Genomic DNA, 18,930 nt, shown 5'->3' on the forward strand with positions numbered 1-18,930 from the left:
TGTGCGTGGTGCCACTCACAGCACAAGCCATGGTGAGTGTGGCCCATCATGGGTGAGGGAAATGAGGAGGGAATTGCTTGGTTATATGAAACTATGAATATAGGACAATGGCATTGAATGCTGGCACCAGTTTCCATAGACAGTGGTGATTTTAACTGATATCTCACTCCTGAAGGTAACACAGGCACAGTGAGCACAGCTGCTGCTGACGTCCCAGAGCCGCCTGGGCCTGTATGCTGCTAGCCTGTGTACTGCAATTGTGCCTCCCAAGGTTATCCCACTGGTGTGGGAAAGTGTCCTTCTGCAGAAAAAGAAATAAGGCTGCCATCCCTAGAAACCTTCAGGAGAAGATGCAGTATACCTCCATGGAAGTTTCATTGAGAGCTCTCAGGAGGATTCCAGGGACATCCCTGTGTACATAATAAACTTCTCCGCATGGCCCACCCTAAATCTACAAGGGAATGAAAAGCAGATAATGCTAGATCTCTTTGTTGTCCCGCTATCTCTTCTAGTTTGAGTAAATTAATGCAAAGTTGATTGCTGTGCTTGGGGGTGCAGTCAGTACATGATTGTAATGGGAAATACAATTACACACTTACCCAGGTTTCAGAGGAACAGCCGTGTTAGTCTGTATTCGCAAAAAGAAAAGGAGTTCTTGTGGCACCTTAGAGACTAACCAATTTATTTGAGCATGAGCTTTCGTGAGCTACAGCTCACTTCATCAGATGTATACCGTGGAAACTGCAGCAGACTTTATATACACACAGAGAATATGAAACAATACCTCCTCCCACCCCACTGTCCTGCTGGTAATAGCTTATCTAAAGTGATCAACAGGTGGGCCATTTCCAGCACAAATCCAGGTTTTCTCACCCTCCACCCCCCCACACAAATTCACTCTCCTGCTGGTGCTAGCCCATCCAAAGTGACAACTCTTTACATAATCAAGTCGGGCTATTTCCTGCATAGATCCAGGTTTTCTCACATCCCCCCCACCCCCATACACACACAAACTCACTCTCCTGCTGGTAATAGCTCATCTAAACTGACCACTCTCCAAGTTTAAATCCAAGTTAAACCAGAACATCTGGGGGGGGGGGGGTAGGAAAAAACAAGAGGAAACAGGCTACCTTGCATAATGACTTAGCCACTCCCAGTCTCTATTTAAGCCTAAATTAATAGTATCCAATTTGCAAATGAATTCCAATTCAGCAGTTTCTCGCTGGAGTCTGGATTTGAAGTTTTTTTGTTTTAAGATAGCGACCTTCATGTCTGTGATTGCGTGACCAGAGAGATTGAAGTGTTCTCCGACTGGTTTATGAATGTTATAATTCTTGACATCTGATTTGTGTCCATTTATTCTTTTACGTAGAGACTGTCCAGTTTGACCAATGTACATGGCAGAGGGTGATCTTCCTGATAACACCATCCTGGCTACTATGGATGTAGAAGCCCTCTACACCAACATTCCACACAAAGATGGACTACAAGCCGTCAAGAACACTATCCCCGATAATGTCACGGCTAACCTGGTGGCTGAACTTTGTGACTTTGTCCTTACCCATAACTATTTCACATTTGGGGACAATGTATACCTTCAGATCAGTATACCTTCAGATCAGCGGCACTGCTATGGGTACCCGCATGGCCCCACAGTATGCCAACATTTTTATGGCTGATTTAGAACAACGCTTCCTCAGCTCTCGTCCCCTAAAGCCCCTACTCTACTTGCGCTATATTGATGACATCTTCATCATCTGGACCCATGGAAAAGAAGCCCTTGAGGAATTCCACCATGATTTCAACAATTTCCATCCCACCACCAACCTCAGCCTGGTCCAGTCCACACAAGAGATCCACTTCCTGGACACTACAGTGCTAATAAACAATGGCCACATAAACACCACCCTATACCGGAAACCTACTGACCGCTATTCCTACCTGCATGCCTCCAGCTTTCACCCTGACCACACCACACGATCCATCGTCTACAGCCAAGCTCTGCGATACAACCGCATTTGCTCCAACCCCTCAGACAGAGACAAACACCTACAAGATCTCTGTCAAGCTTTCTTACAACTACAATACCCACCTGCAGAAGTAAAGAAACAGATTGATAGAGCCAGAAGAGTTCCCAGAAGTTACCTACTACAGGACAGGCCTAACAAAGAAAATAACAGAACGCCACTAGCGGTCACCTTCAGCCCCCAACTAAAACCCCTCCAACGCATTATTAAGGATCTACAACCTATCCTAAAGGATGACCCAACACTCTCACAAGTCTTGGGAGACAGGCCAGTCCTTGCCTACAGACAGCCCCGCAACCTGAAGCAAATACTCACCAACAACCACATACCACACAACAGAACCACTAACCCAGGAACTTATCCTTGCAACAAAGCCCGTTGCCAATTGTGCCCACATATCTATTCAGGGGACACCATCACAGGGCCTAATAACATCAGCCACGCGATCAGAGGCTCGTTCACCTGCACATCCACCAATGTGATATATGCCATCATGTGCCAGCAATGCCCCTCTGCCATGTACATTGGTCAAACTGGACAGTCTCTACGTAAAAGAATAAATGGACACAAATCAGATGTCAAGAATTATAACATTCATAAACCAGTCGGAGAACACTTCAATCTCTCTGGTCACGCAATCACAGACATGAAGGTCGCTATCTTAAAACAAAAAAACTTCAAATCCAGACTCCAGCGAGAAACTGCTGAATTGGAATTCATTTGCAAATTGGATACTATTAATTTAGGCTTAAATAGAGACTGGGAGTGGCTAAGTCATTATGCAAGGTAGCCTGTTTCCTCTTGTTTTTTCCTACCCCCCCCCCCCAGATGTTCTGGTTTAACTTGGATTTAAACTTGGAGAGTGGTCAGTTTAGATGAGCTATTACCAGCAGGAGAGTGAGTTTGTGTGTGTATGGGGGTGGGGGGGGATGTGAGAAAACCTGGATCTATGCAGGAAATAGCCCGACTTGATTATGTAAAGAGTTGTCACTTTGGATGGGCTAGCACCAGCAGGAGAGTGAATTTGTGTGGGGGGGGTGGAGGGTGAGAAAACCTGGATTTGTGCTGGAAATGGCCCACCTGTTGATCACTTTAGATAAGCTATTACCTGCAGGACAGTGGGGTGGGAGGAGGTATTGTTTCATATTCTCTGTGTGTATATAAAGTCTGCTGCAGTTTCCACAGTATACATCTGATGAAGTGAGCTGTAGCTCACGAAAGCTCATGCTCAAATAAATTGGTTAGTCTCTAAGGTGCCACAAGAACTCCTTTTCTTTTTACACTTACCCAGGATTCTTTCCCCTGTATCAGACTCGCCCATGCTCCATAGCCGGGACTGACTGAACTGCAGTGGAGTTTCAAACAGGTCCTGGCTCACAGCAGAGCTGGACCTCCCTCCCCAGTTACATGTGCCCCATCCTCCTTATCTTCCTCTTCTACCTTTTTTATATTTGCTGCTCTTGCCCAGGCCTGTGACTTAGGACATATCCACAATGGTCTGTCAGGTGATAATGGGGTCTCCACCAGGCATGTCATGCAGCTGTGTGTAAAAGTAGCCAGAAAGCTCGCCGACAGCAATTTGGGGCCCCAGGGCAGAACAGTCAAGGGGCACCCGCTGGTGCCCAGCGAGCTGCTGGCTGCACTGCTGGGTGGGCTTTTCCAGCATGGCCAGGGCTGCCCCATGCCCTCCCGGCTGCCTTCTCTGCCGTCGGTGCCACCCCGTGCGCGCCTAGGAGCATAGACACCGACTTCCAGATGTAGCAGGGGGTGCTCAACCCCCTGCTCCATCCTAGGCTCCTTCTCCCAATGCCCCACCGCACCTCTTCCAACCCCTGTTCCACTCCCTTCCCCCAAGAGCGCCCCATATACAACTGGTGCCTCCCCATAGTGGGGGGGCACAATCTAAAAGGCAGGTCACATGTCCCACACCGAGCCCAGCCCAGGGCCACCACAGTCTCCCCACCCCATGTTACTTGCAGGGGGGGCGCTTTGTCCTCCTGCTGCACCTGCTCATCCCCCCCAGCATGTTCCGCCACTCTCCCTGGTAGGCAGGAGCCCAGGTGGGGAGCAGGTCGGAGCCACTTTTAACGCCAGCCCATCCTGGTCACTGCTCTGCAGCCCTGCCCAGCAGCTGCCTAAGAGAGCCTGGCTGGGGAGGAGGTGGCTTCCACTCCCCGCCTGGCTTGGCCGCCGGGGACCCTGGCACCCAAGTCCGGGCAGGCAGCGGAAGTCAACTCCCAAGCCAGGCTGTCTCAGGCAGCCGCCACACAGGGCTACAGAGCAGCGTCTCAGCGGCTGGACAGGGCTGGTCCCACCCCTTCCACTCCTGGCGTCCGGGCCATGCATCACCCAGGCCTGGCCCCTCCCCGCCTTTTCCCACTGCCCTGCCCCCAGCACCTCCAGCATGCTATCAAACAGCTGACAGTGGCAGGCGGGAGGCACTGGGTGGGGGACGAGGACGAGCTGATCAATGGGGCCTGCCGCTGGCGGGAGGCGCTGCAGGGAGGGAGGAGCCTGCCTAGGAATCCTGAAGCCCACTCGGACAATTTAAAAGGGCCCGGCTGGGGTTTCCAGCCACCGCTACCATGCCAGCAATGACAACCAGGGGCCCCAGGCCTTTTTAAATCGCTCAGGCCCCTGGGCAATTGCCCCCTTTGCTCCCCACTGTCAGTGGGCTCAGCACTGTATTGACTATTGACTAGCCTTCTGATATGCCTGATGCAATTCCTTCACTTTAATGCAGCGCTGCTGCTGGTCCCTGTTCCCCTTCTCTTACAACCTCATGCAATCTGTTCGTAGATGTCCACATTTCTGCATCTGGTCCATAGCTGTGACTGCACAGCCTCGTCTCACCAGCCCAGCAGACCTCATATCTCCTGTCTACTCCAAGCAGAAGCATATCTGGAGCATGTAGCTGGCATGGCATATCTGGGCATTTGCACATGCTAGGTGTGCTCGCTAAGCTAGACAATCAGGAACAGGTGTTTCAAGAATTCAAGGGGCTTTACAGGGAAGGGAGGCCTTCTGGTCTTCGTGACACCTGGGCAGTGGAGTTCACAATTGTGACCAAAGTTGTCAGTATTTGGCATTGTGGGACAGCTGCTAGAGGACATGTAGGGTCAACATAAGTAACTCAGTGTCTATACTTGTGCTGCATCGACCTCAGTACATCAATCATGGCTTAATGCCCCTCGGTGAGGTGGTGTTACTGCATCTTTGTAATGCGGCGCTTACATATGTGGGAGACAAATTTAGACGCATGCACAACAAGGTCAACACAAGGCTGCTTATGTCGACCTAACTTTGTAGTGATTCCAGACTTTAGGGGCAAACTAAGGTGATGCTTGTCCATAGGTATGAAACCTATTCCCAGACAAATACCAGGTTAAACTGGAATTAAGATTGAGAGTATATACTTAAGGGTAAAATTACATTACAGATATGTTATAATTATGCCAAAACCAAGACAAGGAAATTCAGAGTTGTTGATATTATTATTTATTACTTGTCTTGTGGACAAATAATGTGAGCCCATATCAAGTAATAAAGCTATTGACATAATCCCACATGACATTCTCATAAGCAAACTAGGGGAAAGTGGTCTAGATGAAATTTCTATAATGTGGGTGTACAACTGATTGAAAGATCATATTTCAAGTGTAGTTATCAATGGTTCACTGTCAAACTGGGAGGATGTATATAGTGGGTCCCACAGAGGTCAGTACTGGGTCCAGTACTATTAAATATTTTCGTTAATTACTTGGATAATGGAATGGAGTGTATGCTTATACATTTGAAAATGACACAAGGTAAGGAGGGGTTTCAGGCACTTCTGAGGACAGGATTAAAATTCTAAATAATGTTGACAAATTGGAGAATTGGTCTGAAATTAACAAGATGAAATTCAATAAAGACAACTGCATTTAGTCTTGAGAAAAGAAGACTGAGAAGGGACCTGATAACAATCTTCAAGTATGTTAAGGGTTGTTATAAAGAGGATTGTGATCAATTTTTCTCCATGTCCACTGAATGTAGGACAAGAAGTAATGGGCTTAATCTGCAGCAAGGGAGATTTAGTTTAGATATTAGGAAAATCTTTCAAACTATAAGGGTAGTTAAATTCTGGGTGGTGGGGGAGGTAGTGGAATCTCCATCAGTGAACGTTTTTTAAGAACAGTTGGAACAAACAGCTGTCAGGGACAGTCTAGGTTTACTGAGTCATGCCTCAGTGCAGTGGGCTGGACTTGATGACATCTCGAGGTCCCTTCCAGTCCTACATTTCTCTGATCCTAAGCACCAAGACCCCATCTCACTATTGAGTAGATAATGCCTCAAACTGCAATTGTTTCTAAAGAAAGAAATGGATTTGAGCTGCTGAAAAGCTGTGTGCAAAACTGTATGTTACATTTACCTTGCAAACTAAGAAGGCAATGCATGCCAAAGCTACTTTAACAAACACATTGATCAGGTGTACCAATTTCCTCATAACTTTTAGTTGCAAAATTGTCAGGGCTAACTTTTGTAGTGTTTTGATATACTCAGGAATCAGTAACATGAGTTTACTTGAGTTACCTTTTTTTCTGTAATCTGTGCAGTTAAGTGTATTCACCAAGAGTGGCAGAAATGAATCTGTCTGAGTCTCTCCAGGGATACAGCATGTCAAGTAAATGTACAAAGAAGGCCTAGCAAAAGGTTTTATAGAAATCTACTTTAAACCCACCAGGCCCAAAAGTTTTCCTTTGGGGAAGATTTTTAATTAGTTCATTCTTTTTTCTGACTTCAGGGAGAATCAAAAAATCCCCCTCCTCCATTCAGATAACTGAGACAACTTGAGAGTATAGAGGAATGCCTGTTCATGATGCCTTGTTCTAATTTTCTATATAACTGCCCATAGCATTTCTGAACTATTAAGCTTAATAAGGTCTCATGGGTGTGTGGGTGTGAATGTTTTACCCCACAGAGGTCTTTTAACTGCTGTTATGGCTGTAGGCTTATTGTCAGACCTTGGCAGTCAAACAAGTAATCTTCCCATCTTATACCCCCACTGGTACAAGCACTAGCTAGTAAAAGTAATGGCTATCTATGCTTTATGGGTTATGAGTGAGTTTCAACAGGCTGCACAAGGGGCAACTCAAGGCAAAGAGGGGGCACACCTAAATCTGTTACCGGCTTTTCTAACCTTCTAACTCTGCTCTCAAGATCAATCTGTTTGCTGTAGCCCTTGTACTTTATAAGGATGGCATAATGATGGCACCTGATAAGGCTGATAAAAGCCTTATCAGAGGCCTCCAGAAGAGAGTTGAGAGGAGAGAGTTCAGGATATACATTCATTTCCATACATAATAGAATATGAAATGCAACATACTGGACAGATTTTTGGTTCCAACTTATAGGGTATCTTTAAATATTATAGAAAAGCAAAGAACCTGTTCATTATGCCCTGGTTATTTACCCAGCAGTGATGACCATTTGAAAATAAAATATAAATAAAAGTCACTCAGCAGGATAGTTGGTAGAGTTGGTCAGGAATTTTCTGTCAAAATATTTTTTGATGAAAAGTGTACTTATCGCAAAATCAATTTATCTGTAGAAAAATTTTGATTTTGTTGAAATTTTTGGTTCAGAAAATCAAAACAAAATATTTCATTTCCGGTCATATCAATCTGAATAGAAATATGTCTGTCATAGTAAATCAAAATATTTCACTTTGGGTCAGATCAATAATAATCTGTGTCTACCAAAGCTGCCATGGTGCCTTATCTGAGTTGTAGTTCAAGTTCCTTATGTCTCTATTCACCTTAATGGGCTGGCTCCCTGGCTGAATTACATTTCCCATGATGCACCCTCCCCTTTCTTCACTTTGGCTGAACCAATGTGATACATCATAGGAGTCACAAGACCAGGATGCATCATGGGACATGTTCTCCAGTCAGAGATCTGGTCCCCATTTTTATTATTATTGACTGTATTATTTTATTAAATTATACCTTTTAGTGAATTCCCTAGATTACAAAATGGGAATTTAGCCTTCACAGATTTTTTTCTGTTTTGAAAGTTGTTTAGAAATCATTATGATCAATGTGATAACTTTTGTAAAATGGCTGTAATAATCATGCACTGGGTTCTTGTCTCCATCTCTAAGACTCTTCATGATTTAGCCCCACCCTGCCCATTGACCCTGACCTTCATTCTGCTTCAGGTCTTCCTTGATCATCTGCTAGTCTTGCTTCTTCCCCATCACCTTCATTGCTTTCTTCCATGCCCAGGAAAATCTTTGTCAAAGCCTATAAAGATACCACCTTTTAATCCTTCAAATCCCACCTTAATTCTTACCTCTATCATGCTGCCTACAAAACACGCACAGCAAGTAATGACTAGGTATGTGGTGAGCAGAGACTACTGCCTTCTCTACAAAATGATGTGCTTGTTTCTGCTATTACCTTATCTTCTCTCTCTCTCACACTGTATATCTGTTTCATCCAACTGTTGTGACTTGTCATAAACCTACATACACACTCTCTGGAGCGTGGACTGCCTTCTTGTTACTTATTACTAGCATCACAATGGGGCATTGTTCCTTGAATGGGCGTTACTGTAATATGGATAATCAAGGCTACTTCATAGGGAGTTTGAAGATTTAGTAAAGTGCTTTGAGATCCTTGGATAAGAGGTATCTGTGTTAACTGAGACCCAACCATTTTTAATTATCTCCATAATTTCAGTCACAAATCTTCTGTTTTCCTTATTAGCAAAGTAACTATGTCCTCCTTTTGTCTCCACTTCTGGTGGCTAAAATATCTCCCTCCTCACCACCACCGCCCTTTTGGGTTTGTTTAAGGCAAGTTCCTAATTTCAAAATCCCAGTAGTCGTCCAAACACATCTCAAGTTGCCACAACTACTAAGAGATCTTTGTTGTTGCTGCTTTTAAAGTGATTAAAATATTCTTTACATTATAGCCACTGTCCCGCTCAGAGGCGGATTAAGAATTAAGTTGGGCAAAAAGAACATTTGGGCCCCCATATTTCCTCCCTGCCATGAGGCCACGCCCCTGCTCCTCCCCTCCCCTGCAGAAGCCAGGCTATGGTAAGACCTGCCCAGGGAGCCCGGGCCACTGTGGAGAGCCATGGACCTTCTACCTGCCCTGGGTGGCATGCCTGGGGGGCAGGGACATGGTCTGAGGGCTGCTCTTGGGCATCCTGGCCCCCCGCCCAAGGCATGTGCATGGTCCAGGGCTCCCCACGGCTTCCTGGGCTCCCTGGGAGGCTCTTACCATAGCCTAGGGCAATGGTTCCCAAGCTGTGGGGCACGCCCCCATAAGGGAGCACAGAGGAACATTCGGGGGGGGGGTGAAGCCCACCACAGCCCCCAACTCCACTCTAGCCCCACCCCCATCTTTGCCGCCAACCCCAGTTGTGGCTCTCACCCCCCCAGACCCCCACTCACAGCCCCCGACTGTGGGCCCCGGCCCCACTCCTGGCCCTGCTCCTGGGGAGGTGGGGGGCAGACCAAGTAACGGGAGGGCATGTTTGGGGGAAAAGTTTGGAGACTCCTGGCTTAGGGTGACCATATGTCCCATTTTTGCCCCAGATGTCCTGATTTTTTGTCAAAACTGATCAGTTGGCAGGAGCAAATGGGACAAATGCCCATTTCACCAAAAAGGAGCTGAGGGGAATGAGCAGTGGGGCTCAGGCCAACTCTGCGTGGAGGTAGTGGGGGCGAGGGGGTTGGCAAGTGGCTCAGGCAAGCCCTGCATTGGGATGGGGAGCAGGCCAGCTCCAGGCGCAAGGAGGGGAGAGGAGAGGGGCTCAGGCCAATGCCGGGGGGAGGGTCTCGCGTGAGCTTGGTAGCGGGGAGGGGGAAAGAGAGAAGGACTCTGGTGAGCTCCATGCCATGCAGCAGGGGAGAGGGAGAGAGACTCAAGCAAGCCAGCTCCACGTGTGGGGAGGAGGAGAGGGTCTTGGGCGAACAAGATCCGTGCTGTGGGGCATGGGGGGAAGGGAGGAGAGCTCGGTCCAGCCCCATGCCGGGGAGGGAGGCAGGCTCGGGCCAGCTCAGCGTGGGGCTTGGGTGAGCAGCTCAGCCAGCTCTGCCTGGGGGCGGGGGGGAATATGCACTGCTCACCCTACCACAGGCTTCCAGCTGGGCTGGAGGCAGGGCCTCAGGGGGAAGAGGAATGGGGGGAGAGTAGGAGCAGGGGGCAGGGCCAGAGTTCAGGCTGCTCCTGTGGGGCCCCCAAATTGGCCTGTGCAGGAATCTGCCACTGGTCCTGCCTTGGTGCCTACATACAAAAAACATATGGCCTCAGAACAGGTTGAAATTGTGTGTGTGTGTGTTTTAATATGACCCACTATGAAGCCAATAAATACTCAATATTTCCCTGCAAATAGGATGCTGGCACTACTTGTAATTACTCTGTTTGACTTAACTAACTGAAAAAAATATGTAAAATATTACTATATATGATGGGTTTTCTGATGTAATGATCCAAGGCCACCATGGATTTCATTTTTGTATCAAAATCTAATTGTAATTTTCTTTAACTAGCCCCAGCAAAATGACTTATTTTGCTGCTAATCCCACCAACCTTTTACAGTAAAGACAAAAAATACCAGCTGAAAGAAAGGGTCTCAGGTGCAGTTTGGAATATACTTTATTGATTTACCTCTTCCATGTAGCTAAAAAATATGTTGCCAGCTTCCTTCAAAGCAGGAGAACATTTTTTTCCACTGTCAAATGATTGAAAATGGTAGACTGCCTCTGTGCCTGTTTACAGAGGAGTTACATGCAACCTTTTGAATGAGGTTTAATTTATGCATCTCAAAGCCACTGGTACTATTTGAAAGATCCAAAATATAAAATGTGTTGGACTTTCTCCTTTTACTGGTGAACACCACTTCACATCTATATTTTAATGAGAGTTGACCCTAAACAAAAAATCCCTGAGTGTTTAAGGTGTTCAAAAAATGAACAGTTTCCATTTTTACAAATGGCCTGTGTCTTTATAATGAGCAAAAATAAATCTCTGGCTCCAAATTCCTCCCCACCACTTAACTGGGTGGTCTTCAGAGTCCGGATAAAAATGGGGCCAAACTCCTAGTCTGGTATAATTTCATTAGTCCTCTTTCACACTACTTAAAACATATATATTTTTGTCAGTTTTTCACAACCCCAGTAAGTAGCTGAACTGTAGCCTCCTACATTCAGACAGGGAGGGTGTTAAAGCCAGGATAGGCCTGACTTAGTTCTCCATCTGCAGTGTAAATCAGGAGTAACTCCCCAAAAGGCAATAGTTGTGCCACTGTAAAGCAAGTGAAAGTGAGATCAGAATGTTTGGTTTTCTGTGGATTACCAGGTAATTTGTCACACATGGCATAATATAGCTAAAGCTAAACCAAAATTATTACCCAGTAAGCACAACGTGGATTTGTCCTGTTATCATTCCATTCCACTGCTATTTGAGAGGAAAAGAAAAAAAATCCACAAACACGTACAAAGGGAAAAGAGACAGATTACAGTCAGCTATTTAGAGGGGGTGTTTCTTGCCCTCCTTGTATTGAGGCATGGGGCTGGCCAAAATCCTGTTGGCAAGCACAATCCCTGTGCCCCGTCACTGTTGTGGGTGCTTGATGTCTGAAAGGCCAGGTGGGTAGGGTCAATGCCACTTGTGTCCATCTGGCTCATAACAGGGAGCATACAGCGCCATCTCCAAAGATGGCTACTGTTTTCTCTAACAACTCCAGCATGCACGCCCCAGGAGCCTGCAGAAGGAATTCTGCCTGACTCCGAAAGATTCTTCCTGGGGTCTCTGGCTGCAACATGATGCCACCACACCCATTTCAGCATGCTTGAGGGAAAGCAAGACAGAATCTGGTCCAAAGACAGCAGTAGGAAGAAAGGCTTCTTAACAGTGCTAAGGTCCTGCAAAGAGCTTTCCCTCTGATCCCCTTGCTAAGTCAAGCAACTGCCGTGTGCTATGTTCTGCAGATGGCTCAGCACTACAGTTGCACAAGTACAGCTGCTTGCCATAGGGTGGGATGAAGCACATTGTTTGTATCTGGCCCACATATCTGGCACCCACTACTTCAGCTGGTATCTGTTACACTAGCAGATTTTTAGTAAGGGGGGGAACTGCCAGTCAATATTTTAAAGTGAGAGATGCCCATGTCCCTTGGCACCAAAAGCAAGATGATAATCCTCCTCTATAACAGATTTCAATGCCTGAGCCAAAGACTCTATTTCCCTTTTGCTCTCCTGACTCTGTCACTAACAGACTCCACAATTGGGTGTCAGATTGTTTAGTCTAGAATTAGAAAGGCACAAGCGGTGCCACCTTTTGCCGATACTTCATTTCCTATTGGCTATAGAACAGCTCTTGGTTTGGCTTTTTTTTAAAAAAAAATATTAAACCATTCTCTGAGACAAAATGGGATAGACGGTGTGTAGTCAGAACCTAAAGACAAAAATAACTCACAATAGGCTTTATTAGCCAGCGGGCCTCTTCAGATATGCTTTCAACCAAGGTAGCTGACTCATCTGGGGCTGTAGAGTCAGGCTGGTCATCCACCTGTTTTGCAGTTAGGATGCAGGCTAAATCACTCGAGGTCTGATAGTCCTCCAATGCCTTCCCACAATTCCCACCATGTGCCCAAAAGGACAGAGAATTTCTCCTACAATTCACTGATAAAGAATCATGGAGTGGCTCAGCTCACTGTGGCACAAAGAGCCATGGGATATGCCCTAGAAGTCAAAGCAACACACCCAGGTGCGTGCCGCATCTGTAACTCGGGTATAGCTTTGCAGTGTAGCTGCTTAGGCTAAGCCAGGTGCTCTGACCCCAGTGCTGATCATCCAAATTAATTCTGCAGTGAAGACATAACTTCAGAGAAGGTTTTGTCACTTTGAGAATCTTGAACTCCTTCACTGCTAGCTTCACTGCACTATGGTGGGAAAACACCACAGCCTCCTTTAGAGAGCACAGACAAGTTATTGGATTATAGCGTTATAATTATGACAGACTTGAGGTACAGAGTAGGATTGCGGAGGTATGGTTTTCCCGTCACCTGTATGTTAGAATTTGTCTAAACTAGACTTTTTAACGTTGAGTTATCCAGTAGCTGATTAACTCGAGGTAGTTAACATGTTTGTAAGGCCTACACATTTATTAAACAAGCTCTTTACTCTAGTAACAAACATTTGTAGCCTGGAACAAATGCTTGTCCACACTAGCCTTGACAAAGGCGATAACTGCCTCAAGTTAATTGGCAATTAGTTTGAGATAAAAAGGTCTAGCATGGGCAAATCTTTAGGTAAGGCTGAAGCCGTTAAATCAAGCTCATATGTGGCCAAGATTTCAGCAATACTTCTGTATTTTAGAACAGCATTCAAAAACCTAGGTGCAAAACAACTAAAGAATCCTACACGCAGGGCTGAACGTCAGTGAGCAGAATTAGAGAGAAGGTTGGCATCTGCAGCATATAAAACAAGACTAGGTACATAAACTGAAAGAGGTGGTCCTCAGAAGGCAAACACTATCAGACTTTTAAAGTTGATGTTTTAAATATTCAACTCAGTTCTCTGTGTAATAGCAAGCCTGTGTGTTCTATTTATGTGATAGTATATGCAATATTACAGTCCTAATTTGTTCAGTTCCTGCTGCTTTGTTATTATATGTTAATGTATTTGTAGTTTTGCATTAAAATAACGAAAATGTCCTTTAATTTTTTTTAAATGTATGCATTAGGTAGTTTACAGACCAGTAAAACAGGTCTAATAATGTGGGGAAAATGGTCAAAATGGCAAAATAATTCACAAACAATTGTTTGATCCAAAAAATGCCCAAAGTCACAATGAATTATTCATCAGTTCTACAGACAGCAATAATGGCATGGGGCCTGATTCTCCATTGCCCTACACCTTGTATAGTCATTTACATGCATACATAATGAATGTATACCACTACCATTCTGAATTTAGTAGTATTTTACACATATTCTACTTAGGCATAATGACTACAAGAGCTTGCAGTCTAAACAGATAGCTAGAATTGCAAGAAAGGTTATGAGATGAAAAACAAGGCCCTGTCATAACGGTAACAATAAAAGGTATGTTTTTACATCAGGATGGCCGGTTCTCAGTGCAATTAGGTGTATGCACTCTGCATGCACAGTTCACGGAAGGATTTTCCCTTGGCTTCCCTCTGGAGCCCCCTGGAGTTGCGCCTTCATGGCACTGCATATAGAGCCCTGCCACGTCTCCAGTTCTTTCTTACTATCGGTGGCAGTCATCAGAACGTTTTGTCTCTCGTCTTCAACGAGTGACCGTCTAGCATATTTTCTGTAAATAGTTAAAGATACTTTAAAAATTGTTGTAGTTAGTTAGACATCTGGACTTGGGGTACTGGGAGGGTGTTTCCCTCCCCCGCTTCCCCGTCCCTCTCCCGGGCTCGGGGCATGCCTCGGACCCTGGAGTTTAAGCTGTGCAGGGTTTGCCAGAAGCGTATTTCAAAGGGCGACCCTCACTTGGCTTGTCTAAAGTGCTTGGGGGAGTCCCATCAAGCAGACAGATGCAAGTTCTGTACGAGCTTTTGCCCCTGCATGAAGAAGGAAAGGGATCACAGACTAAAGTTGCTGCTAATGGAAGCAGCTCTCTGCCCTCAGTCTGAGTTGAGTCCCATGGACGCAACACCGGGCTCCTCAGCGTCGTTGAGCAGTGTGCCAGCTTTGGTCTGTGAGGTGCTGAGGAAGGACTCTGGTCAAAGACCCTCAGCACCGGCATTCCCCAGCACCGCGCGTGGCGCGGGATCAATCTTGGCACCTCTCACAGTCTCATGTCCTGAAGAAGCAGCACAGGAAGACTGATAGAGGGCATTCCCCTTTCCATGCACGGGAACATGAACCCAGGGGAGAGAGACCAGTGCCAGATTGTACCTCCTCTCTAGCTCAACAGCCGGCACTGTTGACTCTGGGCCCACGGAAGGGACCGTTGAGTCCAGTGCCACCAGAGGAGACCCAGGTGGAGGACTTGGACCTGCCTTCCACACCCAAGACTTATGAGGTGGCGCAGGACCTGATAACATTGACAGGTCTGAACTCCCCCAACCACGGTGTCAAGTCCCCAAATGACTCAGAGGCCACCGGTGAAGTCCAGGGGCAAGCTGGCTATGATTCGGCAACAATCTATGTCACCCCAGCACCTATGGGCACGGCGCTTCCATGTTCTCCGTGCGCGGACTCATCGAAGTCCGCATCGGACACTGACTCGTATGTGTCCCAGAGAAACCAACACCGTAGCCGCCGGCCCTCCCAGTCAGCAGGGATGACCCAAACCTTTCCCCCGTTCCCGTGGCCACCACAATGGCAGGTACCGGCTCAGATGCTGATGCGTGGCCCTTCTGGACCCTGTGGGCTTACCACCAGTCCCAGGCATCCTCCACGGTATGCTCCTTTTCCGTTGCATCTGAAAGAAGGACTGCGTCTAGGGCCAGGGATTTCTCCCAGGCATCAGCCACTGCTACCACCACCAGTGCCATGATTGGTACCGCACCCGGCACTGATAACAGACCTGGTGCTGTACCCAGCACCGTACCCGGCGCCGTACCCGGCACCGTGGCTACACTTAGGGCAGCCTGCCTGCTGTACCCCAAACTCCTCATTCCCAGCCCCATGCCCCACAACCACTCCCGCACCCCAACCCTCTGTCCCAGCCCAGAGCCCGCACCCAGCACCCAACCCCCCCTTCCCAGAGTCCACACCCGTTCCGCACCCAAACTCCCTCCCAGAGTCCGCACCCGTCCCGCACCCCTCCCGCACCCCGCACCACACACCCCCTCCTGCACCCCAATGCCCTGCCCCAGCCCAGAGCCTGCACCCAGCACCCAAACTCCATCCCAGAGCCTGCACCCCAAACCCCCTTCTGCACCCAAACTCCCTCCCAGAGCCTTAGAGAGGTTGGGGGGCGAGATTTAGACCCATTCTGGGCACCTCCAAAAATTATACAAACCTGCTGCCCCTGCTAACGGACAATTCAGGACCTACCATTCCAAGGGACCACATTATTTTTGGAGAAATCAGACTTGAGACTCCACAGTCTGAAAGACTTCTGAGCCACTCTAAGATCACTGGGTCTGCACACCCTGGCCACTCAGTGTAGACAATTAAGGCCTCAACCCACAACATGACCATAGTACGGGCAGTTTAGGTAGGACCAGAACTGTAGGCATCCCAGAAACCAGAACCTCTGTCACCAACCCCAACTCCCAAATAACAAGAGGTCTGGGTCGTCCACGCAGCCTCCAAGCCCATGGCAGACATTTTGAGGATGCACCCAAGGGCATTATACCAACCTCTCAACTGGATCCTCCTTTCCCATTTTTGGAACGTCTATCCCATTTATATCGAGCGTGGTCCCAAATAACCTCAGACCGTTGGGTCCTCCGCAAGATAGAGATGGCAGATTCTCTCCAATTTTCCTTACCCCCCCTTCCCACTCCCTTCCCCATCTCTCTTCAGGGAACCCTCTCATGAGCAACTTCTCATCCAGGAGGTACAAACCTTCCTGTTGGCGGGGGATGTAGAAGAGGTTCCTCTGAAGCTCAGGGGAAAGGGGTTTTACTCTTGGCATTTCCTAATACCAAAAGCAAAAGGGGGCCTCAGAACCATCTTGGACTGCACAATCTTAACAGGTTCATGAAGAAACTAAAGTTTCGAATGGTCTCTTTGGCCACTATCATCCCGTCCCTGGATCCAGGAGATTGGTATGCCACACTCGACTTGAAGGACACATACTTCCACATTTCCATAATCCCACCCCACAGGAACTTCTTAAGGTTTATAATCAGGAGTTCCCACTACCAATTCACAGTACTACCGTTCGGCCTATCGTCAGCATCTCAGGTGTTTACCAAATGTATGTCAGTCATGGCCCTTTTTCTGCGGAAAAGGCAGGTTCAGGCATTTCCTAACCTAGACGACTGGATAGTCAAGGATGAGTCTAGAACACAAGTGGATCAACATGTCTCCCTCATAAGATCCACCTTTAATGCACTGGGCCTCCTCCTAAACACTCAAAAGTCAACGCTCACCCCTACTCAGAGAATAGAGTTCATAGGGGCAGTGCTAGACTCAGTTCCTTCCCCAGTCATGCTTCCAAGCCATTCATGACCTCAAAGGATTCCCTGTAACCACAGTAAGGAGTTGCTTAAAACTCCTAAGTCACATGGCATCTTGCATGTATGTAATGCAACATGTGACGCTCAGACTCAGACCTCCCCAAGCTTGGCTGGCATCGGTGTATCGACCAAGCAGGCACAGTCTAGTCCTGGTGGTGACCCTTCCACCAGACATTCTCAAGTCTCTTCACTGGTGGCTCAACCCACACTTGGTGTGTGCAGCGGTTGTATTTTCCAAACCCCGTCCATCCCTATGTCTGACCACTGATGCCTCAGCCATGGGGTGGAAGGTGTACCTTGGGGACCACAGAACACAGGGCCTCTGGTTTCAGGAGGAACTGATGCTTCACATCAACATAAGGGAGCTCAGGGTGCAATTCCAGAGGGCTCCAGAGCCGACCCAATGGGTGCTGCTAGGGGAAAAACCTTCCAGCGAACTGTGCACTCAGTGCACACACACCTAACTGGAATAGATGTGAGCAACACATTTTGAAGAACAACAGTTACAAGAAGGTGAGTAACCGTTTTTTTTTTTCACCTTCAGGTAGTCAAGGTGTCTGTCAGGTGAGAGATAAGTTGTTGACTTCAACTAATTACATCAAGATAAAAACTACAGTGCCTTATCTCCACTAGGATTTGCTTTGTGTTGGAGATGTTTGGTTACCTAACTAGTTAAAACTTCAATGGGGGGTATCTAAGGGTTAATCTGAAGGATTCTCTTTTCTGTATGTGAAAAAGAAGTATAAAATGTCTGTGGAATTCTTAAGGAGCTGTAACTAAGCCTGAGATTTTTTTTTTTAAGAAGGCCACAGAGGACAAAATTTCAATAATCCTTGAAGAAATAAAGGAAAAATGTACATGGGTGTCTGCAGCTGTAGCAATGTGACTGGGTGATATGTCAAAGGTGGAAACATTATATGCTATCCTAGAAGCTGAGCCCATATGAGGATCAAAACTCAGTTCTGAATCAATAAACCTGACAGGGTGCTTCACAGTATGAGTGAGCACAAGATGACACCTCTCCAATATAAAATGAGTAAGAGACAGTTGTTTTGGCTGACAGGAAGCCCAATTAGAATAGCCTCTGTCTTTCCAACGAACTGCAGGAAGTCATTAGTCTTCCTACATTTTAGAACTGACAGTCTCAGATAGCACCAGTATTACTAAGGGGCTAGTAGTATAAATTTAACTGAGAAATACAGTGCACTTGCACTTGCGTATCACCATTGTCGCTCATGTGAAAACCAACACGAAGTCACAGAATCATAGGTTGGAAGGGACTTCAGGAGGTCATCTAGTCCAACCCCCTGCTCAAAGCAGTACCAATCCCCAATTAAATCATCCCAGCCAGGGCTTTGTCAAGCCTGACCTTAAAAATTTCTAAGGAAGGAGATTCTACCACCTCCCTAGGTAACGCATTCCAGTGTTTCACCACCCTCCTAGTGAAAAAGCTTTTACTGATCTCCAACCTAAACCTCACCCACTGCAACTTGAGACCATTACTCCTTGTCCTGTCCTCTTCTACCACTGAGAATAGTCTAGAACCATCCTCTCTGGAACCACCTCTCAGGTAGTTGAAAGCAGCTATCAAATCCCCGCTCATTCTTCTCTTCTGCAGACTAAACAATCCCAGTTCCCTCAGCCTCTCCTCATAAGTCAAGTGTTTCAGACCCCTAATCATTTTTGTTGCTCTTCGCTGGACTCTCTCCAATTTATCCACATCCTTCTTGTAGTGT

At 46.9% G+C, this 18,930-nt stretch overlaps 2 long non-coding RNA genes across 2 annotated transcripts in view; one reads left to right on the forward strand and one right to left on the reverse strand.

Annotated features, from left to right (window-relative positions):
• LOC142070972 (uncharacterized) overlaps positions 1 to 18,930 on the forward strand; it is a 248,680-nt gene that overhangs the window by 132,959 nt on the left and 96,791 nt on the right. The gene's annotated exons all lie outside the window — the stretch shown is intronic.
• LOC142070973 (uncharacterized) overlaps positions 1 to 18,930 on the reverse strand; it is a 164,698-nt gene that overhangs the window by 4,218 nt on the left and 141,550 nt on the right. The window lies entirely within an intron of this gene.

The sequence above is a fragment of the Caretta caretta genome, chromosome 2 (assembly GCF_965140235.1).
Source record: "Caretta caretta isolate rCarCar2 chromosome 2, rCarCar1.hap1, whole genome shotgun sequence".
NCBI classification, from domain to species: Eukaryota; Metazoa; Chordata; order Testudines; family Cheloniidae; genus Caretta; species Caretta caretta.